The following is a 23,219-nucleotide window of genomic DNA, read 5'->3' as shown; positions in this document are numbered from 1 at the left end:
CCATCTGATTCTTGCGTGAAATCTTTAAGCTCAATTTAAGGCAAAATCACCAGTTCCATTTCCCGTCCCACGGTGCTTCCACCAGTCGGCCCACTGCACCATGACGACGGATCGGTGTAGCATAGGTATAGGGGAGAGAGGTCATATTGCGCCATGTTCTTAAATGCGCCACACCTTCCTCCTGCCCAAAATTCGATTCGAACGAATACTCGAATGTGTGCATTTACTTCACCACCAATAACTCGCTCTTATTCCGGTCCACGGGGGCAGGTGAGGTGTCTCAATTTTCTCGCAGACAATTTTTTGTGATTTCCTCTTTTTTCTTACGCGAAAGTCTATTTCGACCCTTGCTAGTGTCATGCCTTATCTTAGAGATAGTGATTGAACTAATAATCATTGTTAATTGCTTGTTTAATGGTAGTTTTGAACGTTTATCACCACCGTGGCTTCGCTGTCGTCGCCATATTTGAAGCTCATGAAAAATGTGTTCCATTCGTAATTGCGCCCACCCTATTTGCGCCCTATTCTTCAACCCAGAGAAACAGCATCTGGTGGTTGGGACACATTTCATTGAACACTTTGATTATTAGAGCGCTCACCTTACCATTACATTAGCCTTCACAGCATAAATGGTTAATGGGCTGACACGTTCAAATAGGCTACTTAGTTAGGTGACAAACCGTTGTTTTTAATAGGGCGCTTTTACATGAGAGGCATGGACGCTTTTTGATGGAGGAGTCCGTAAATGCGCCCTTTGCAGATGTGCCGGAAAGCTTTTCTCTTGTTAATTTTTCTGGGTGTGATACAAATTGGGAGTTGTTATTTGATGCCAAAATAACTGAGGTACAACTTGAGATATCATCAAACATGACAGCTGGTCAACTTTAGCCGCAATAGGCCGATATCCTTAAGGTGGCGCAATATGACCTCTCTCCCCTACTGGAATGTCAGGCACGCGGATTCATGACCTTACCACTATAAAACAATTCGGAAAAGTACAGATACCTCTTGCTTTGAATAAGCATGTGAAACCCAGAGAGCATTTTCAGACTATGACATTTACCCATATAGGTAACATGTCTAGTTGTGTGGCGGCGGGAGAGAGTAGGTACACCGACCTCTGGAGACCCCCCACAGGTTCCAAGCTTTCAAAATTGGCATCTGAGGGCCGCGCGCGACTCCTGCGGGGCTTCGCAACGGCTCTAATGGGGCTCACTCAACCTGCCTAGTCTTACTGCTAAAAAGACTGGCCCTGAGCCCTAAGGACTTCATCAGTCTCTGCCAGCCCCAGGACCCACACCGGCTCATGGGGTCCCGGCGTCGAAATATGAGGGAATCTGCGCGGGACCATCAGGACGTAAAGTAATCTCGATCAGGACCAACGTAAGGCTGTGCCGGAGACTGCGTGAGCCCTCTGATCTTCAGAAACCCACCCATGTATGTTTTCACGTAGAGGCCAGTTTAGGGCCCTCAGAGACCAGTACAGGGCCTGCAAACTACAAAGGCCAGTAGTTGGAGACAATCAGTGACCGAGTTGGGCTCTCAGAGGCTAATGTGGGTCATTACAGGCCAACATGGGCCCTCAGAGGTCAGCGTGGGGCCCTAAAAGCGTGCCGGCCCCGTAGCTCAGTTGGTTAGAGCGTTGGACTCCGCGTGGTGAGAGCACGCGTTCCCGGTTATGACAGTCCGGGATCGAAGCGCGACGGGCGCTCGACATTTATGTGCCTCCTGACAGGTATGGTTGCGGTTGGTGGCAGGCCGTAGCCAGGCGAAGTCAGCGAGGGGACCGGCCGTGCGCGGCTTTGTGCGCACGTTAAACTTTGGACTCTAAATCCTGCCATAGAATCGGAATTGCGCGATCGGAGGGTAGAGGGCAGGGTCATCGCAACAAGCTTCGCTTAGCGGTGGCTCCGTCCTTGTGAATCCTTCCCATCAAAAGGTTCGGGCTAAATTTATAAAAAAAAGACCGGCATGAGCCGTCGTTGGACCCCAGAGGCCAGCAGAGGGCCCTCAAAGGCCAAGATGGGCCCTCCTCAGAGGCCAATGCAGGCCCTTAGAGGCCAGCATCGGGTCTTCAGCAGCCAGTGCGGGTCCCTCATTGGCGCCTAAAGGTTCGTCTTGGGACACCACAGACAGAAATAAGGCCACCAGAGACCGGTGTGAGACCCTCAGACGCCGGTTGGGACCCCTGAGGCCGGTTAGGGGCCCTCATAGGCCAGATGTGGGGTCTCAGAGGTTGATATAGGCTCTTAGCGGTCAACGTGGGCGCTTGACCGCCACTGAAGTTCCCTCAGAGGTCAGTGTAGGACGTTCAAAGACCGGTGTGGGAGCTATATTAATAGCTGGGCGTGGGTTTTTTGAGCCTCGTGACGATCGAATAATTGCCAGGGCCCCATACACCTATATGGGGGCCCATTGGTTGTTTGTGGGGGGGGGGGGGCGCAAATGATATGATGGCCCCCTTTATTGACCTTTGGGGGCATGGCCCTGATGCCCCCCCCCCGCGACCGCCATTGTGTACACATTACACACATGCCTCTGAGATGACATATTAGCGCATGCAAACTCTATGCAGGCCCCGGAGTTCCCACGCTAATCCTTAAGAAACCAAGCCGGCATACGGCGTCACCTTCGGGCTTCTGAGGTGCACAGCACCAACACATCAGGTCTTACTTTAGTGTCTTTAGAGCCAATCTCCTTTAGCAGGGCCCACCCACCACTGGCGAAGAGGGTCTCATGCCAGCCATTGCTGGGCCTACGAGAGCCTCAAGTAAACCCACGCTGATATTCCATATAAGATCCGGCCATACTCGTGAACCGGTGCCAGCGACGCTGACCGCCAAATTGACAGAATGCGAAACTGAGCCCACTCATGAGTGAACTTTACGTCCTTTGATGGCGCTAGAAAGAAAATGAAACCTACGAAAAGCTTTTTTAGGACTTTTGTTCGATCTGAAAGGTGGGGCCAAAAGATAGTATGGCCCCACCTTTCAGCACCAAAGGGGGGGGCCATGGCCCCCGTGGCCCCCCCCCCCTGGGACCGCCAGTGAGTGGATCTGTATTGCATACAACAGAGCAAACAGATATGACGAGGCTCACACTATGCCTAATTGAAGCGACCCAAACGTGGCAAACTAAACCATCGGACCTTACATCGAGATCAATACATCGTAATATTCAAGTGGGGACATTGATAGTTTAAGTTATTTGCCAGTGTTTAATTTCGCCGACACCGGGGTGCAGTGGACCGGTAGCTAAACCGATTCCGCCCGGAGCCCGAGTTGATACGCCGGCCCTTGCCTCACAGACCGGGGCGGTATCAGTACCGTACCCGCTCGCGAGGAGGTCCAGAGATCAACTGGCCGGCGTTACCTGGCCGGCCCTGACATAAGCTCGGGTCCCCGCCCCGGGCCATAGACACAGCACACGGCCCACGACCCGTACACGTGCACCCACCGCGCCGGCCGCTCGCCGGCCGGCTGACCGCTACCGCTGGGCGCGTAACAAACTAAACGGCGCTAGGCACAAATCACGACATTTCTCCCCACCTTGAAAAGTGGTCACTTTTCAACAGCGCACAGAAACAGCGCAACTCACAGCACTCCCAATTCCACACGCCACGCTGTCGATACGCTTACGATGCAGGGTGAACCACGGGGGCACCACGTCCGGCGCCCGCTACCGCAGAGGCACCACTCAGGGGAAGGCGGTCCTCAGTTTCGAGTCGAGTCGAGTCGCTCCAGCAGCCAGCAGGGCTGCCCTGAAGCGTGGCAGTCTCGAAGCGTTTCGGCTCCTTTGGCGTGGCTCAGGACCCGGTCGTCCCGGAGACCGGGACGATATATGGTGGTGGCCCGAGGCCCCAGCATCCACCAGCTCGAGACAAGCCATGCTTCTAAGAAGAGAGGAAGTTGTAAGAACACTTTCACATATATACAGTGTCACGATGCATGTGGAGGGAGAATTTTATCATCAAGGGATGCTATGTTTGAATGACTCATCCAGTAATAACGATGCGATAGCAAGGTATTCAGATTTACATCAGGTAAGACAACCTCACCAATGAAAAAAGAGGAAGTAAAACAGGGTCATAACTTAGATCGGTGGCCACACCGCAAGTGATCAGCGATCTCTTGTAACCTTAAGTGCCTAATGTTGCTTAAATACAATGGACTTATCTATCAAACCCATCAATGAAAGGGCTGTCAATGTGTGACGTCCCTTAAAGCCTCTCCCCTCTTTGCAGGGTTAACAGATGGATGTTGTATGGCCAAGTGTATTGTCGAGAAGAAGCAAGTGAGTAGCATGCACCTGCAAACGAATCATCCGTCAGGACAAAGTCATGCGCGCGGGCATGCGGGATCAGACGGCAGCGAAATGCGGACTAGCAGTATGCAGAGCGCGCGGGAAGACGAGCGTACACAAGCACGGACATAGAGCGCACAGATAGACGGGCACACACACATGCACATATCCATATGCAATGAGTATGCTGACATGCAAGCATGAAGAACACGGAAGAACCATGACATCACCTTCCCGGCAAAAAAAAATGTGTGCACAAAATCGTTTCAACAGCCATAAGAGGGCGGTATCTGTGTACCTCATCAAGGGAGATACCTAGGGTTACGCCGGATTTCCCTCCCCGAACGAGACCTGGAGGGGAGGAAACTCAGTGGGTCGACCGGGATGTCTGGGGCCTGAATGGTGGGCCTAGGATGCGGGACAGCGTCAGTGGCTGAGTCGACGTCTTCGGTAGTCATATCCCCCGGTGACTCATGGGTGTCAGCATCAGGTCGCTCATCCGAATCGTTGACGTCACCGGTCGTGGTTCCGGTGGTTTCAGTCGAACATCCGGCTGTCTCAGCTGGAGGGCTGGCCGTCGGCACAGTTGGCGCAGAGAGCTCGGGAGGTACGGTTTTGATGCGATTAAGGTGCACGCACCTCTCCGAGTTTCCTATGCGAACGAACACGTTGCCTCCAATTGTCCGAGTCACAATGTACGGACCTGTGAACAAAGGATCAAGACCGGACCGCTCTTCGACACGTACCATAACCCTGTCACCCACTTGTACTTTGCGATCCTGTGGTGTCACCCGAGCACGGTCATAGTACTGCTTGCTCTTACGCCTAGCTTGACTGTTGTTGTCCCATACTCGACGATAGATCCCCGGGCGAGTGGCTTGAAACTCGTCGACATGGTCCTCGGGACTCACATAGGCACCAGTGTCAGAGAGTGTGACACTCTGTGGCGACCGGAGCGAGACGCCGTACATGATCTCGTGCGGTGACAGTTTGGTGGACGAGTTCTTCGTAGAGTTGAAGACGAAGGTCACCTCCTTCATTACTTCAGGCCAATCAGTAGTCTTCATCTTTCGCTCAGCGAGAAGACAGCGCAACAACTGCTTCGCAGACTGCACGCACCTCTCGGCCAGTCCGTTGCCCTCTGGATGGTAAGGGCTGGAGTGCCGCTTCTTGATGTGGAAGTCGGAGCAAAAACGTCTGACAGTCTCGCCATCCATATTCCGAGCTTGATCAGTGATCAGAATCTCTGGGAGGCCGTGACTGTACCCCCATCCTGACATGAAGCTCCGGAGTACGGTGTCCGCTGTTTGATCCTTCATAGGGATGAACTCAGCGTACTTCGAGAAGACGTCTACTACCACTAGGAAGTAGCGGTAGCCGGATGCACTCCAGGGCAGTGTACCCACATCCATGGCCACCGTTTTCCGTGGGGCCAATTCTCCGATCTCGTACGGTTGTAGTTCTACCTGTGGTTGGTACGACCTCTTGTTAGCGCTACACACCAAACACTGGGCACAAACTGATCGCACACAAGGTGACAGTCCGGGCGAGAAGAACTGTTCTGACACTCTTTGCAGGGTCTTCTCCACACCCAGGTGCTCAGCCGAATGTATAGCTTCCACCACTTCTCGCTGGACGGTCGCTGGCACGACTAGCCGGCCTCCTTTCATCAGAATGCCGTCCTGTATCGTCATGCCACGGTAGTGCCGGAAGCGCCCGCGGGTGATTCTGTCATTCGCTATCAGCTGTGACGTGGCAAACATGGTCACTGGGTCTTCCTTTTGCGAATTGCGTACTCTGCTGAGCAAGTCACTGCCGGATAGTTTGTACACATGTCGTTCGAAATGTTCGTGTTCATCATTCAGCTGGATGTCAACCGGCTGGCTGATCCTGCTCAGACAGTCTGCGCCAGCGTTTTCTGCGCCCTTTCTGTATACTATCTCATAGTTGAACGACTCGAGTTCCATGAGCCATCTCGCGAACTTGTGTCTAGGATCTTTCTGTTTCTTGAGCCAAACCAGAGGGTTGTGATCGGTGACTAGTACTATCTTGGGCGCCGCCCGCAGATATGTTTTCCACTTCCTTACAGCGGCCACAAGCGCCCAACACTCCAGTTCACTTGCCGAGTAGTTCCGTTGAGCGGCGGTCAGACCCGAAGAAAAGTATGCCAGAGGCTTACGGGCGCCATTCCCAATATCTTGTGACAGGATACCGCCGACACTGACATTACTTGCGTCCACTTCAACGCAGAAAGGTTTGTTCCACTTGGGAAACGCGAGTACTGGGGTTTTCACGAGGGCTTTGCGCAGTGAGTCGAAACTGGTCCTGCATTCCTCCGTCCACAGCCACTCGGACCCCTGATGGGTCAGTTTGTACAGGGGAGCCGCTGTGCATGCCATCCCCGGGATGAAATGTCGATAGAAGTTCACGAGTCCCAAGAACCTCTGCACCTCCTTCTTCGATCGGGGCTCTGGATAGTCTCTGATTGTCACCACATGTGACTGTAGGGGCCTGTACCCCTCGCCACTGATCTCATGGCCGACGAACTCTCCTCTGTCGTAGGCGATGCGGCATTTGTCAAGCCGGAGTTGCATGTTTGCTGACCTGTAGGCGTCCAACGTCCTCTTGAGGCATGTCTCGTGTTCATTGATGTCTCGAGTGTGAACGCAAGCATCATCGATGTATGCCTCCACCTGTGGTATGTCAGACAGGACCTGGTCGATGATGCGTTGGTAAGTACTTTGACTGTTACACAGGCCAAAGGCCATCACGTTCATCTCAAACTGCCCTTTTGGGACTGAGAAAGCGGTCTTTTCCCTGTCACTCTCACGGATGGGGACCGACCAGTAGGCACTAGCCCCATCCAGAAACGAGAATACCCGACTTCCGCTCATCTTGTCCAAGATATCCTGCCAGCTGGCCGCTGGATATGCATCCTTCTTCGTGACTGCGTTCAAATCTCTGTAGTCGACGACGAACCGATATGAGGAGTCCTTCTTCCTTACAAGGATGACGCGACTGCTCCAAGGAGAGTTGGAAGGCCGACAGATACCGTTGTCCAGCATCTCCTTCAACTGCTTGTTGACCTCCCGCTCCATGTCCGGTGACATCCGTGACGACTTTTGCTTCACGGGTCTCGCGCCTCCGGTTTCTATGTCATGTTCGGTTACCGTTGTCTGAGTGGGTTTCTTCGGGTTCACTGCGAAAACATCCCGGAACTCCCACAAGACATTGAAGATTCTCTCCCTTACATCTGGGTCGAGGGCAGGGTTGATGCGCGATCGTAGCTCAGCTGCTGACGGTGACACCATCCCTTCCAGGGCGGCGACAGCGACCCGGCCATCCTGCTCGCCTCCACGAATCATGACATCCGGGGTCTTCCATCGGTCGCCGAGTCGGATGCGTCCGCCGCTCCAGTCGAACTCGGTGGTGGGGAAGAGGGAAAGGAAGTCTCTTCCAAGGATTACAACAGATTCCACTCCACTCAGGACCCTCAGAGAGTGGCGAACCCTCTGGCCGTCGCCGACATCGACAATGACAGACAGGATGCCCAACACGAACGCCTTACCCCCCACTCCTGACACCGGATCCAGGTCATTGACGTATTCCACCTTATCTTCTAGGTTGGCAGCGACTACAGAGCGCTCGTCAATTACAGACATCGAAGCTCCTGAATCCAGAAGTGCTGGAACGCGAGCACCATCCAGATGTACAGTCACCAGCACTTGCTACTAATCACCTCGTTTTTGCTCAGTAGTTTGAAGACCGATCAATTCTCAGTCGCGTAAAATGCGTCAAACGATCGGTTTGGTCCTCCGATTTTCGAATATCTAACTTGTTTTTGTATGTTCGAAGCATTTTGGGATGAGGAGCCAAAAAACGTCTTTTCTGCCCTAAAGTTGCCCCAAGAAGTCGCAGAACCTAGCCCCGCCTCTGATCCACAGACCACTAGTGCCATCTCTTGTCAGCCGAATAAACCGCAGGAGTAAATAATGTCACGTGACCTTTGCACACGCTACAATTACTACGCAGTTGTAGTGGGGGAAGCGGGGCGGAGGCGTGGAGAGGGACGCGATCGGTCCGGTCGGCTGGGGTCAGGTCGCCGAGGTCAGAACTCAGAGGTCATCCGCCGGAGGGTGTTTGGGCGGTTGAGCCGTGTGGGCTGGGGCTTGCGGAGTGGGGAGAGCCTGGACCTGTCTGGAAACAAGTTCTACAATGCTGTGGCAGTCGAGAATATTGTGAGGAAAGAGCGAGAGAGAGAGAGAGAGAGAGTAGAGTGAGAGTGGAAGAGACAGAGGGAGATAGAGGGAGAGAGGGAGAGAGAGGGAGATGGGGAGAGAGAGAGGAGAGAGAGTGGAAGAGAAAGAGAGAGGGAGGGAGAGGGAGAGAGAGGGAGGAAGAGCGAGAGAAAGAGAGAGGAGAGAGAGTGGAAGAGAAAGAGGGAGATAGAGGGAGATGAAGAGAGAGGGAGAGGGAGAAAAAAGAGAGGAGAGAGAGTGGAAGAGAAAGATGGAGAGAGATGGGAGAGAGGGAGAGAGAGGGGAGAGAGGGATAGAGAGGGAGAGAGAGAGAGAGAGAGAGAGAGAGAGAGAGAGAGAGAGAGAGAGAGAGAGAGAGAGAGAGAGAGAGAGAGAGAGAGAGAGAGAGAGAGAAAGAAAGAAAGAGACTGGAGGGAAGGGATAAGGACGGGAGGAGAGAAAAGAGAGACAGGAAAGGAAAACCAGGAAGGATAAATGAGAGAGAGGGTAATGGGTAAATCAGTGAGAGGGAGCGAGAGAGTATTTAGTTGTGTCAGCTTGTTTCGTATGTAAAATGTAAGGTTCACGACTCCACAGCTTACAACAGGAGCTAGCTAACATAACAATTCACCCGCGCCGTGTTGGTGGCATGAACTTTCCGTCGAGTGCTGAGGGGGGGAGGGCGTTTCACGCCCCTCCGTCTAACTCGGCTCCTGGGCCACGTAGCGACACGCGGTAAGCGGCAATCGAAAGAGCGTCAAAAATAAGAAGGAAAACACTCGGTCATTTTAAGGTCAGGGCAAAGGTCAGGTCACCAGAGCTCATCAAAGGTCAAATTTTGTCGATTTCAACTATTTTAAACATCCGACGGCTAACTCTGGAACCAATAGAGCTACAGCGCCGTGGAAAAGCGCATTCGATAGCTCTTTAACGCTCTTTCGCCAACATGTCCTCAAATTTAACCTCAGATCAACGGTTTAGCCCCCAGAGGGCACCGCTCTGATTGACCTCAAATTTGACCTCAGATCAACGGTTTAGTGTTTAGTTTAGTGTTTTCACCGCTCTAGCACGTCTCTTTCAAATCAAAAGTTATAGTAAAATAAAAAACTGCTGAAGACCTTTCATGACCTGAGATGACCTCAGGGGCACACAAAGGGGCACAGGTGCAATTTTCCGATTCAGAGTGTCATGTTTACATATGAACCGATGTTTGAGAGAGTGTAGAACGACATTCGGCCAAAAGAGGCTCATTTCAATTTTCTCCCATTGACTTATGGAGCAGTCGCAAAATTGACCTGACCTTAGGCCACAACTCACAGATATAAAAAAAAATCCGAGATATCCATTTTATACATACTGTTACCCTAAGCAAGTACTGAAAGTTTCAAAGTGATCGCTCAGTCGGTGTAGCTACAGCGAGCTTTCTAACTTTTTTGAGGTAAGGTCACTTGACGTTACATGGTGACCTGACCTTGAATGACCGGGATCTGAAATTTCCATACCATGTGCGAAAAAGATGTCGGAACGGGTGTATCTAAAACAGCGGCGCTACGCGTCGCCGTTTTTGAGATATTCGCGAAAAACCTAGGGGGGCGTAAAAACGCCCCCCCCCCCCTAGGACGGCGCGGATCAAACGGCCCCTGAGACCTCGGGATGGTGCCCCTGAGACTTCAAGATGGTGCCCCCTCAGACCCGGGGAGAGTGCTCCTTCAGACCTCGGATTTCGGAAAAGTGCCCCTGGAAACTTGGAATGGTGCCCCCGGAGACCTCGGGATGGTGCCCTCAGACCTCGCGATGGTGCTACCGGAGACCTTGGGATGGTGCCCCGGACCCTCGAGATGGTGCCCTCTCCGACCTTGGGATGGTGCCTGCGGAGAACTCGGGATAGTGCCCTCTGGGAACTCGAGATGGTGCCCCCCGCGGACCTCGGGATGGAAATAGATGGACAATATTAAACTAAAAACTAAAAAACTCGTCTAAACTAAAAACAACGAGGCGAGGGACAGAAATGGGCCTCCGGGAGACCCCGAAAACGGTACCCTATTCCGATAGACCTTTTGGATGGTGTCCCCTTAGGAGACCTCTGGGTTAAAGCTCCCGTCGGTGACCTCCGTGACGAATAAAAAAAAATCCGTGATGGGCCCCCGGGAATCCCAGGGGGGGGGGGGGAAATGGCCCCCATGCCCTCCCTCTGGATCCGCCACTGAAATGATCTGACCCAAGATCTTACCTAAAAACGACCAAAAGCCTTCCTTCATTGTCCAAAAACCGCTGACAGTTGATAGCTCAATGACACTAGAGCCGTGCCCGTGCATACTCGTAAGGAGGCGTGAAAACACTCTCCTCATCTCGATCTATTACGAGAGGGCCATGTCATGGCGTGAGAAAGGTGTTCTCAATATAGATGACACTGTATGAATGAGTAAATAATTCGCACCTCGTTGGGCTATTGGCGGACCCTACCACCTGATGGGGTGGTGCAGCCGTTTCGTCCTCCACCTGAGATCTCGGAAAGTTACCGACCGATTTTGAAAATTCGAAGAACGTTCGATAGCCCCACCAGGGGCTATCGAACCTTGTTACCAAGTTTCGTTGGCCTAGGTGCAACCCATGACGTCACAAGTCAGGTCAAAAGTTGCATTTTTCACCGATTTAGTCTAAGGAATGCGTTACAGTCAATTAACACATCAAATAAAAGGCATGTTATCGAAAAACATCGATGGAGCGTGGTTGCCCAATACATATGTTGCCTAAAGAGGTCACTGATGCCAGGTCAGGTCAAAGAGGTCAGGTCACTAAGGGTCACAATATGAACCCAACTATGCTAATTGCTAGAGTCGCGTGATACATGTTTTATGGTCAATTTTACATTTAAAATTCAATGGTGTGGGCTAGACGGCCATTGGGGCCGGTTTAGATTACGTTCTGGTGGAGGTCAGGTCAAGGTCAGGTCAAAAAAGGTTAAATTTCAGAGTTGATATTTTGTATAAAAGGGGTATCTATTCGATGCAGCTCATCACGGGAAATCCAATGGTGGTCTTTTGCTTGCTCTGTGTGTTCTGTGACGGCTAAAAATTGAGTTTGAAAATTTTACGTAATACATTTTGAGTGGTGTTTTCTTTTTTTGCCATAACTTTGCTACAAATGGAGCTGTCGAGTATAAGTTTGGCATATCTAGAGCAGATAGTTCTCTAACATATATTCCAGCTTTAATTTGGAATGTTGTTGGTATTTTCGAGGTGTTATACTTCTATAGTTTTAATGGTCGAAATCAATTTTTGTTTAGAAATCAGAGTTGGCAGTTTTGTAGCGCTGTTTATTTTACATCCTTTTTATCTTGAATACCTATTTTTTGTTATCTTTAAAACTGTAAGCATGACAGCTCTTCCCGCTAAACCTTTTATTGGGTCGAAAATGACAGAACATGACGTCACTCTGACGTCATTTGTGACTAACCTTTCATAAGAGCTCTGAAAAAATTTGTTCACAAGGTGTAAAATGATGCCCGGAGGGGTCTTGAAAGTTTGGTGGCGACCTACGCTATACTTTAGGAGATATCGACTGAAAAGGAGAGGGGGCTGTTTCGCGCCCCCCTCCCCCCAACGGGGCTCGAGGCTTTCAGTTGTTGCTCTCACATAACTCTTGGTTATATTACAACGTAGTGGAATTGCAAGCTTGGCAATATAAGCTTCCTGCCAGCGCCGGACCCGAGTTTAAACATGCAGGCTAAATTTTAACATTTGACTTTTAAATTTTTACCGTTGAGCTTTTTAGAATTTGTATGAACTGTTCAGCTCCTTTTTTGGTCCATCACAGCGGGCTTGTATGTCATTTGTCAATCAAAATCGAATTACAAACTTTTTATTGGGTCTGGTTATCTCGCCAACTTCTTAACTGAATCGTTTAGTAGCTTTTGATTGGGCACTGCCCACGTTTTCTGTCAAACTTTTCGTGTCAACGAGAAGAGGCTGCTGACATCGTTTGTCGCGGTTAGATAATACCAATCCACGTCTCAGTGTGGCTGCTCGATCGCACTTTCCCTGGCCCACCTCTCCCACCAGGCTAGGCTTTGCCCGGCACAGCCGTCGAGTGCCTCGGGCGGTGACCCGTTCAAAGGGGCTCACAATTCGTATGGTGCCGTGGCTCTCAAACCAACGAAACGCACAGGCTTACCTTCCATATAACGCGAACGGCTGATTCTGGCGCCGGGGCTTCATTCATGCTAAAGCGCCCAATCACAGCGCCGCATTTCAGTTAGTGTCGGGCGCAAAAGCTACTATGCTCCGCCCCTCCATCACGTGACCCTGCCCTCACGTGGCCTCAGTCACGTGGTGTTTCCACTTGTTGGCGCATGGCGGCGCTAGTCTCGCAAGGGCGGTGGTAGCTTGCTCCCCCGCCGTCCGGGGGTGATGGGTAGCAAGTGCTGGTGACTGTACTGTCAAAGTAACAGCATGTTCACTCGGGCCTTTTTCCTTACTTGCTATATGATACACTTTTGGGCCTGACCTACAGTCCTTAGCACTGTGACCCTTCTTACCGCATTTAGCACAGTGGCGTGAAGGACATTTGTACATTAGATGTTCCGCAGAACCACACAGGTAGCACTTCCTTTGCTTTTTATGTACAACATACACTTTTTCACCCACCTCACCACTCTCATCGCTGGGAGCAGGATACGGTTCGCGAGCGGTCTGGTGAGTAGCAGAGTTCTGATCATGGAACAATGCATTGGGAGCCGGTCCTGCCGCCTCAGTTCCCTGTCGCACTGCCCCCACGAAGTGTCGCGATCCCCGGTCCAGAGGTAGTCCCCTTTCCACCAGCCAGCACTTGACATCCTTGACAAATGTTCTTAGAGTTAAAATGTTGACTTCACCACAGTCCGCCAGCCACGACTTTGCTTTCGACTGGACTTCCTTTGGGAGTTGGGAAACAAAAAGTGAACACACAAACCTAAGATCTGCGCCTGCCTTCTCTCCCAAACGTTTGAGCTCAAAGAAAAAATCGTCCACTTGTACACCAGGAACCCAGTCAAGACGGCACATCTCCTGCATATACTGGTACTTATCCACCGGGGGGTCCAACGTACTGACAAGCACCTCAAAAGCAGCATCTAGCTCACTGCAATCCCTCATCAACTCCCGCACCAGCTCACGCTCCGCTGTACGCCGGTTCACATATGCAGGTAGCAGACCGATGGCGAGGGCTTCACCTTCGGGGCCCTTTGCCAGAAGAGTAGCCACCCCTGCCTTGAACAAGGGCTTCCAGTCCTCAATCCTCTCATCCGGCTTCAGTGCTGGGATGGGCAGGTTCATGACAACCTGGTCAATGGCTGAGGTTCCTCGGCTTCCCCCTTCGACTTCTGTCTTTACAGGATCAGTCATTATGTGCTGCCTGTTGATTCACTTGCTTCTTATGTGACGTCCCTTAAAGCCTCTCCCCTCTTTGCAGGGTTAACAGATGGATGTTGTATGGCCAAGTGTATTGTCGAGAAGAAGCAAGTGAGTAGCATGCACCTGCAAACGAATCATCCGTCAGGACAAAGTCATGCGCGCGGGCATGCGGGATCAGACGGCAGCGAAATGCGGACTAGCAGTATGCAGAGCGCGCGGGAAGACGAGCGTACACAAGCACGGACATAGAGCGCACAGATAGACGGGCACACACACATGCACATATCCATATGCAATGAGTATGCTGACATGCAAGCATGAAGAACACGGAAGAACCATGACAAATGGGCTAACAAATAAGAGACGACGATGCCTATCAAGACATCGGTGATCATACCGAACGTGCCTTAACCTAATGAACTACAACTAGCCTAAGAACGACGAAGAATGCTGGGCCGTCGGTAGCTACACCGAGCTTGACACTTTCACCACGTTTTCAGCGATCAGACGAGGAGGCAGCCTCAAGCTGGAAGAGCCGGTTGATCGGCCTGCGTGTTCTCTTCCCACGCATCAGAATGTTGGCTGCCCTCGGGTGACCGTCGCTGCCGACGATCAAAGATTCAACCCGCGCCAACGGCCAGCGACTGCGGGGTCCTTCTCCATGAACTAGGACAACATCCCCAACAGCAGGCAGGAGTGCTGGACGACCACGCGGCGAGACCGTCCAGGAGCGCAGTGTAGCGACATATTCTTTCATCCACCTTCGGATCAAGTTCTCCCCGACCCGACGGCGATGACGCCATGCTCGGTCCACACGATCTTCAAGCATGCCCCAGTGTGAGACTACCCCGATTGCTGACGAGACTCCGAAAAGGAGATGGGCCGGAGTCAACAGTTCGTCATCACTTGAGATGAGGGGGCGAAGATTCAGGTGAAAGGCCAATTCATACAAGGTGACGGCGAGCTCATCGAACGTCAGATGACACTGATGTAGAGAAATTCGCAAGCACTTCTTTGTGATGCCAACCATTCGCTCCCAAAAGCCGCCCCACCAGGGAGCCGCCTCGGGAATGAATCGCCATTTCACTGAGCGTGGTATGTACTTGATGAGAGCATGGAACGTTTTTGCATTGTCGCTAAGAATGAGCTCAGGCGTCGATCGTAGTGCGAAGAACTTGCGGAGGGCTCTCATGACGTCTTCAGTGTTTTGAGATTTGACCAGTTCAAGATGGACAGCTCTCGAAGTGGCGCAAGTGAATAGAAGGACCCAAGTCTTAGTTCCTTCATCCACGTACAGCGGTCCAAAGAAGTCTACGCCCACTTAAGCGAATGGCCTGCTCGGTTCTGTACGGAAGGACGGTAGGCCACCGTCAGCGGGCTGGTAGCGTAATCCCGTGTACCTTCGACATCTAGCGCAAGTGTTGACCACCCTCTTCACGGTCCTTCGTCTCACCAAGTACTCGGCCGATAGCAGCGCCAGAGTTACCCTTGTGCCTTGGTGAAAGCAGCGTCGGTGCGCTTCGTCGATTATGAGCATGGTAATATGAGCGAACTCGGGCAGGATCGGCAACGGTGGCTCGTGAGTGCGCGGAATGGCACAGAGGACGCCTTCCTCATTCAGCTGGGGTCGCAGTTTCACCAGGGGTGAACCTGCTGGCAACAGAAGACCCCTTTCTATGCACCTCAGCTCAGAGTGATACGAGTTTTCTTGGGCTTCTCGGATCCAAAATTCAAGCGCCTCCTGGCGCTCTTCAGGCGACAGTGGACCAACCCTTCGGTCAGACTGCTTGTGCCTACAGTTGAATATGAAGCGTTTGATCCTTGCCGTTCGCTCCAGGGCTGTCTTCAATGTGGAACAGGCGGTGATGTCGAACAAGCGATCTCGAGTTGTTGGATACGACACCGCAGCTGCCGTCACGACTTTCTGGCAGCTGTCTGCTTTGTCCTCTTTTTGAGCTTCCGGCGAGAGGGCCAAAGCTGTGGCTTCATCTTGTGGTTGTGGCAATCTCTCAGTTAGGCTTGGTGGGCCGTTCCACCACAACCCGCTGTGGCACACAGTTTCAATCGAAACGCCTCTTGTACCGAGATCAGCCGGGTTATCAGTACCCTTGATGTGTTTCCACTGTTTGAAACCTCGAGAATGGCTGACACCCGGTTTTCGACGAACACCTTGCGCGTCTTGCGGTTCCACAGCCAGCACAGGACGTCTGTCGAGTCTGTCCAGAACGTGACGTTCGGATTCTCAATCTGCAGGGTCTCCTTTACGAAGTTCATCAGCCTGACACCGATGAGAGCAGCCATGAGCTCAAGTCGTGGGATAGTCATGCTTGGGTTCAGAGGGGCTAGCCTGCTCTTCGCTATCACTAGCCGAGACTCCCCACCGGTCATCAGATACACAACGGTGCAATAAGCATGCTTCGAGGCATCACAGAAGACATTGAAGATGCCGTCCTGTAGCTCTTGCCCAGAGGATATTGATCGAGGAAACCATACTCTGTAGCCGCTCGAGTTTTTCCACCAGACACATACTTCTTTCTGCATCTGGTCCGGGAGTGGATCCTCCCACTTTGTGGATGGTGCTTCCTTCCACAGCCTCTGTAACAGCACCTTCCCTTTGATGAGCCACGGTGCGAGAGCACCGAGGGGGTCGAAAGTTTTGGAGATCGCTGACAGAAGTCCGGCCTTTGTTGTTGGACATTGAAGGACAGGCACGTGCACAGCCAGTTTGTCAGTGCTTGTGCTCCAGATCAAGCCCAGGACACTGCTATCAGGCGACGTATCTCCTGAGACTCGGGACTTGTGCAGACGCATGCTGGCGTCTTCAAACATTTCTGTCATCCGCTTCATTTCCTCTTCCGCTTCCTGGCGTGTGGTGGAGGTGGTACAGATGTCATCCATGTATATGCCAGCCCGAATCTTGCTGCACAGTTCAGGATCCGAGGCCTCATATCTACCAAGGTGCGTGTCGATCGTCATCAGCAGCATATACGGGGCGCATGAGATTCCAAAAGGAACTCTGGAGAATCTCAACAGGAGATCGGACCAGACAAACTGGAGGTATCGTCGGTCCTCGGTCTTCACCATCACTTGGTGGAAGGCAGATTTGATGTCGCTCTGGCAACCAACTGCTCCGAAGCGAAAGTTGAGGACCACTGCAGACAGCCTTAGCAGCAGATTCTCACCAGCATACAGGTAATCGTTGAGGCTTTTACCACGTCCGTCCCTTGCAGAACCGTCGAAAACGATTCTGAGTTTGTCTTTCTGGAACACGCCGCGATGAGGCAAGAAGAAAGCTGACGCCGTGTTTTCTCCGTGCGTTGAGCCATGGCTAGGCTCGGGACCTATCCCGCTGCCAGCCGCTGAACGAGCACGTACGGCTTGTTCTCCTTGTTCAGCTGACTCTGTGACAGGAACACGTTCACCAGTCGCTTCCTTCTTCGACATTTCTCCCATGCGATGGGAGGCGACTTGAACGGGTAACCTTTCTATCACACAGTTAGACAGCATTTCTCTGATCTGTTCATCATATTTTTTAGCCTTTTCGTCCGTTAGGTTCCTCGTCATGCGCTGTGTCCTTGTCCTCGTAGCCTCGAAGTTGTCCATCGGACGATCGTGAGATCTCCACACGAGACCCATTTCGTAGCGTCCTTCATCGTCATTCCACTGAGGTTCGCATTCTGGTCTCGCCTCTGAGTCTGATGCCTCCTTTTCACTGATTCCGACCGTATCCAAGCTCCACAGGCGCTCCACCTGGCACATGTGATGCGCCCTCCGGCACGTCGGCTGGTCCTGGTCAGGTGATCCATCACCGTGACGACCGTGCACCACGTAGCCGAACACAGTGTCAATTGCTCTCAGACCGTCTCCCAGTTCAACTTGATCCCACAGCACGACATGATACAAGTTATCAATGCCTATCAGGATGTCCACCTCACCGCCCTCAAAATCATCAGCCATCAGATCCGGCAGCCCGGAAGGCCCATTTGGCGGTGGGGTAGCAGGGAGAGGCGAGCAAAGCTGACTGGTGCTCCAGAGCTCAAGGCTCACTGGCCCGTCGCCGAAACGACTGTATAGGCTCACTTTGACTCGGTCGTATTCACGAGGTTCTTCAGCTTTCTCTTGGAACCCGACGCATGAAAAGACTCCCGTGCCTGTGGTCTGAAGACCAAGCTCGCTGGCCAAGGAGCTCCGAATGTATGATGAGTCCGAGCCCCCATCCAACAAAACTCGTGTCATCCGGTGACCTTTCGGACCCTCTGCTTTAACCAGAGCTGTCTGGAAAAAGCAGCCTTTTCCACCGGCGCCGCTGGCGTTGTAGCGGCGCTGACCCAATGAAGGCTGAGACCCAGTCACAGGGCCAGAAGCTTGAGCGGTGGTAGGACGGGGCGAGAATGGCGCTGCTTGTACCGACAGCTCGGGCGCCGTCAGGCTGCATGGGGACTCGCTGGAGCTCGATGCCGTATAGTGGAGCAGAGGATGGTGGCCCCTGCCACACACAGAACAGGAATCGGCCTGACAGTCTTTGGCACGATGTCCGGTGACGAGACATTTGAAACAGGCCTTGGCCGCTTTGGCAGTCTTCCAGCGAGCATCCACAGTTGTGCCTTTAAACCTTTCGCAGCAATCGAGCCCGTGTCCGGTCTTACCACAGGCTGCATAGGAGGCTGGCTTCGATCTGGGTGGAAATCTGGCGTTCTCAGAGCGGTGCACACGCTGTGCGTTCAGATTGCTCGCCACAGGAGGCACTGTGGGCAGAGGCTTGGGAGAGACATCAGCCGTGGTGGCTCCCCTTGCCGACTCTCGAATTCGGATTTCCTCGTGGAGGAATTTCAGGAACTCAGGAAAGTCGGAACTGTTTCGCCTGGCCCATTCAAGGCGCCAGTTCTCGGGTAACTTATCCTTCACGATAGGCAGAAGCAGGCTAGAGAAGCTGTCGGCTGTAACGCCAAGCGAGTTTAATGCTCTCGTGTGTGCCGACACGTGGTCAATCAGCGACCGCATGGCCTTCAGATCGTTTGAGCGGATCGACGGCATGTTCAGCATCTCTCGCATCAATGTGTCTCGGCGTACATCATTCTGCTCAAAGCGCTCTCGGAGCGCTGCTACCGCCTCGGAATACCCCTCTCCAGAGACTGGGATACCATGAATGGCTCTCAGCGCCACACCAGCCAGGTGAGACTTGAGAACGACAAATTTCTGGACATCAGCGAACCCAGGATTGTTATGGACTGATATAACGAACAACTCCCAAAACTCGGACCACTTCATGACATCACCGTGAAAAATTGGAATTTTCACGGAGAGTGAGGATTTGAGGTCTGCGTTCCCCACTGCGCTCCCTTGTTTAGCCTTGCCCTTGGCTTCTTCAGCCTTCTCAAGACGGGCGAGTAGGCGAGAGCTGAGGAACACCTCGTCCTCCATCGTCTGGACGTGACTCGTGTCATCCACGTAGCCCTGTTCATCCAGCTGGATTTGGATGTCGTGCAATTCGTGCTGAAGTTTCTCAATGTGATGAATTTTCAAGGCAAGCTGATCCTGATCCAAAGTTTTGGAGTCTCCCTGACGATACGCCCTCAAATCGTTGCAAAGCTTCGTAGCTTTGGTGCGAAGTTTAGACCTGGCGGATGCCAACTCCTCCATGACTAAAGATAAAGAGAACTGAAGCTGTCCTAGGCAAAACTACCCGATGAAATAATCGACCTATACTTGAAACCACAGGTCTCGGCTATATCCGGCCCGGAGGACTATGTTGTGATTACTGATAAAAGTGGACTGTATTTATTACATTTACGTCTTTCGATCAGAACGATGGTGACGACACCAACCGAACGATTTGCCTTGATTTTCAAAATAACAAGAAATTAACTCAAGTGGATCTGTAGGGGAGAGTGGGGCACATTCGTGCAAAAAATGGATAAACCCATATATCTGTTCTTTGGTTAGTGCAATGGCAAAATTGTTGATTGTAGTATGGAAAGGAACTATTGCAGATAGTTTTCCTCTTTAAAAATTATCCTATAAAATTATTGCTTCCATTAGAAAAAATGACTTTTATTAACTCTGAACATTTGCACGAAACTGCCCCACCTATGGGGCACATTCGTTCAAGAGATGGGGCACTTCCGTTCACCCGGCAAAATTCGAGAAATTACCGGGCATTACCAGAAATTTACCAAAGGAAATTGGCAGGGGGTCATTTCACTTGATTCCTTTCGACAAGAATGCATTGCACAACAAATGTAGAAAGAATGGGCTGGCCAACAAGAATGTGCCAACTGCCGGCCTCCGTGACCTCGCCAAGTTCGCGTGAATTGCTCGTCACGACGTCGCAAGCAGTCGAGATTGAGTCAGGCGAGCGTCATTAGAGAAACCTACTACAGATAAAGTCATAAATCGCAAAAACTAAAAAAATATGCACGAATGTGCCCCCAGGCAGTGCGTACACGAACCTGCCCCACAACGTTATTAGTAATATATTTCAAAATTTCTTTTTGAAAAAATGACACTTTTTCAACAAACAAGTTTGCAGCAGTTCCGTGAATAGAGTGGGCTTCTTCACCCCCAATTTTGAAAAGCTGAACCACATTTCCGAGTCAGGATCACGAAAATGGATGATATGAGAAAAGTTTGGAAAGCTCACGAATATTACAAATTTGCGTTTTTATCAAGCATGACAGCAGGTACAGTGTTGTCTTCTACGGTGAACGAAGGGCGGCAATGATAGACATATTTCCATAATTTACCTTGAGCTCGTGCAGTCACTCGTGTTCCCATAAACTGCTGAAAACGAATGTGCCCCATGCACGAATGTGCCCCACTCTCCCCTATTGCATACAACTGAGCAAACAGATATGACGAGGCTCACACTATGCCTAATTGAAGCGACCCAAACGAGGCAAACTAAACCAGCGGACCTTACATCGAGATCAATACATCGTAATATTCAAGTGGGGACATTGATAGTTTAAGTTATTTGCCAGTGTTTAATTTCGCCGACACCGGGGTGCAGTGGACCGGTAGCTAAACCGATTCCGCCCGGAGCCCGAGTTGATACGCCGGCCCTTGCCTCACAGACCGGGGCGCGAGTTACCTAAGTGTGGAACTACCCAGCGCCGAGCCGGCCGGATGACGTCACACCACGGCCAGTGCCGGCGCGGCGGCAGACTGGCCGAGATTGGCATGGTCTTAACTTGGCGAAGAGGCATTGGACGCCAAACTTCTGCTGCAGCTATTAATCACATTTCATGCGTTTCTTCCATGTGTATGAGCTATCAAGTCCTTCGAATGCCTAATGTGTAGGTGAGCGTACCTGCATTTAGCAGTGTGTGCTATATGCTATGTGGATGGGCACATCCGACAGTCGACACACTGCGCAATGGATTCCGATATTGCTTGGCTGATTCTGGCTTTGTGTCTTCGAACGAACCATTGAAAGGGAGGACGTCATTTTTAAAGGTTGTTAGGTGCACTCAAACGTTTTAAGATAAGCAACTGCTGATTGAATTTCTGGCGAGGGTTGGTGGAACGCTCTGTTTACAAATGAGTATCTACCTACCTAGACCTACCTGCAGTGGCAAATAACTGGGTCGCGGTCAGTTACGCATGATTCACGAAGTCCCTTATCTTTTATTAGACTTCTTAAGCCCAATGTGCAACATTTGCGTCGTTTCGCGTTGCATCGGGTAGCAAATGAGAAAATCTGCTTCTTCTCCACAGCCCTCAAATCAAGAAACCGTCCTTTTCCTTATCGCATCATTCCAGAACATAATTTTCAAACATGGGTATCTTCCCCACAAAAAAAAAACTGAAGCAGTTTCTTTCGGCTCCAATGCGCCGCTCGCCCAGGGAGACGGAAGTGTTATATTCTCGGCGGTCCAGTCTGCATTCTGCAGCACACTCAAACTTGGCGGACCCCCAGCGCACGACTGAACGATTCGCATTGTTGTGAGTGACTGTGACAATTCACTGGTGGTTTCGGAATAATTAACAGGCGGCGCAGCCCAGTGCCTCTTACAATGAATTACAGTGGCGAATGCACTATTGCAGAGAAGAAATGGATTGAGCAGATGCCCAACCTCGCTGTATTATCAACTGAACATTAGGTACGCTTTACATTTTAATCAGGCAATCATGTAAAGAAACGACTTGCGAGTTGCGACCCTTCCGCCTTACATAACTCGGCAGAATGCCCCTGAGTCGGCTAAACTACACTGCATCTCTTCAAACCTTAAGTATTTCACAATTTACCACTCAGCTATGCAACAGGCTTATAATTCACTGCTCAAGTCTCAACCCCTTTTTCCCTATCATCTTTTTGGCACCGTCAATCGCCATCTGCGCTGCCCACTGTCCAGCAAATAATCCGGCCGTCTCCAGTTCTCTGGCAGGGGCTTCCAAACTCAAGCGAACTTGCCGAAGTTTCGCCCTTCAATGCGCAGGATCTGTACAATTGAGTTTGAGAGCCTCTGGGTTGGCTCGGCGCGCCTGCGCCGCGCCGTTGGTCCGGCCAAGTACGCGAGTGACGTCATGCTATAAGCGTCATCCCCCGACCAAAGTCACCAATCAGAGCCCTAGAATCGACTTGTAGTTCCACACTTAGGTAACTCGCGACCGGGGCGGTATCAGTACCGTACCCGCTCGCGAGGAGGTCCAGAGATCAACTGGCCGGCGTTACCTGGCCGGCCCTGACATAAGCTCGGGTCCCCGCCCCGGGCCATAGACACAGCACACGGCCCACGACCCGTACACGTGCACCCACCGCGCCGGCCGCTCGCCGGCCGGCTGACCGCTACCGCTGGGCGCGTAACAAACTAAACGGCGCTAGGCACAAATCACGACACATAGGAAGCCGATTATATCCAATTTTGACCCGCGATTTGCTGGGGGGGGGACGGGGGTTAGCCGCATTTTTCGCCACGCGTTACTCTTACGCCTAAAAAAAAAAACGACAGATATTATCCCGTTAGCGCCCAGCGGGTCTTTTTTTGTCCCCTGACTTTAGGGGTCAGCAGAACTGGACGTGCGAACCGGAAACAGGTATAGGGGCATGCCGACGCCATACTAGGCCTTAATTGACAAGACAAATGAAATTCCAGGAACGGCAGGGGAGGTATTTGGAGGACTTAAAGTCCCAGTCAAAAATTTATAAGTAGTCCTAGGCGTTAACGGGTACCTGTTGCAATTTGTTATTTTATCATGAAAGAGCTAGAACAAAATGGTTCGGATTTTTTTATCGTAACATGGAGCCAGTGGCGTATTCAGGGGGGCATGCCCCCCCTTTCCGCCCAGC

General features: G+C 51.6%; 1 protein-coding gene across 1 annotated transcript in view; it reads left to right on the top strand.

Annotated features, from left to right (window-relative positions):
* LOC122366688 (TATA-binding protein-associated factor 172-like) overlaps window positions 1-23,219 on the top strand; it is a gene marked incomplete at its 5' end in the record, with an annotated part of 326,392 nt that overhangs the window by 261,376 nt on the left and 41,797 nt on the right. The gene's annotated exons all lie outside the window — the stretch shown is intronic.

The sequence above is a fragment of the Amphibalanus amphitrite genome, unplaced genomic scaffold (genome assembly GCF_019059575.1).
Source record: "Amphibalanus amphitrite isolate SeventyFive unplaced genomic scaffold, NRLGWU_Aamphi_draft 000824F_arrow, whole genome shotgun sequence".
NCBI lineage: Eukaryota > Metazoa > Arthropoda > Thecostraca > Balanomorpha > Balanidae > Amphibalanus > Amphibalanus amphitrite.
Note: the sequence above shows the minus strand (reverse complement) of the source record. Positions and strands in the feature narration are given on the sequence as shown.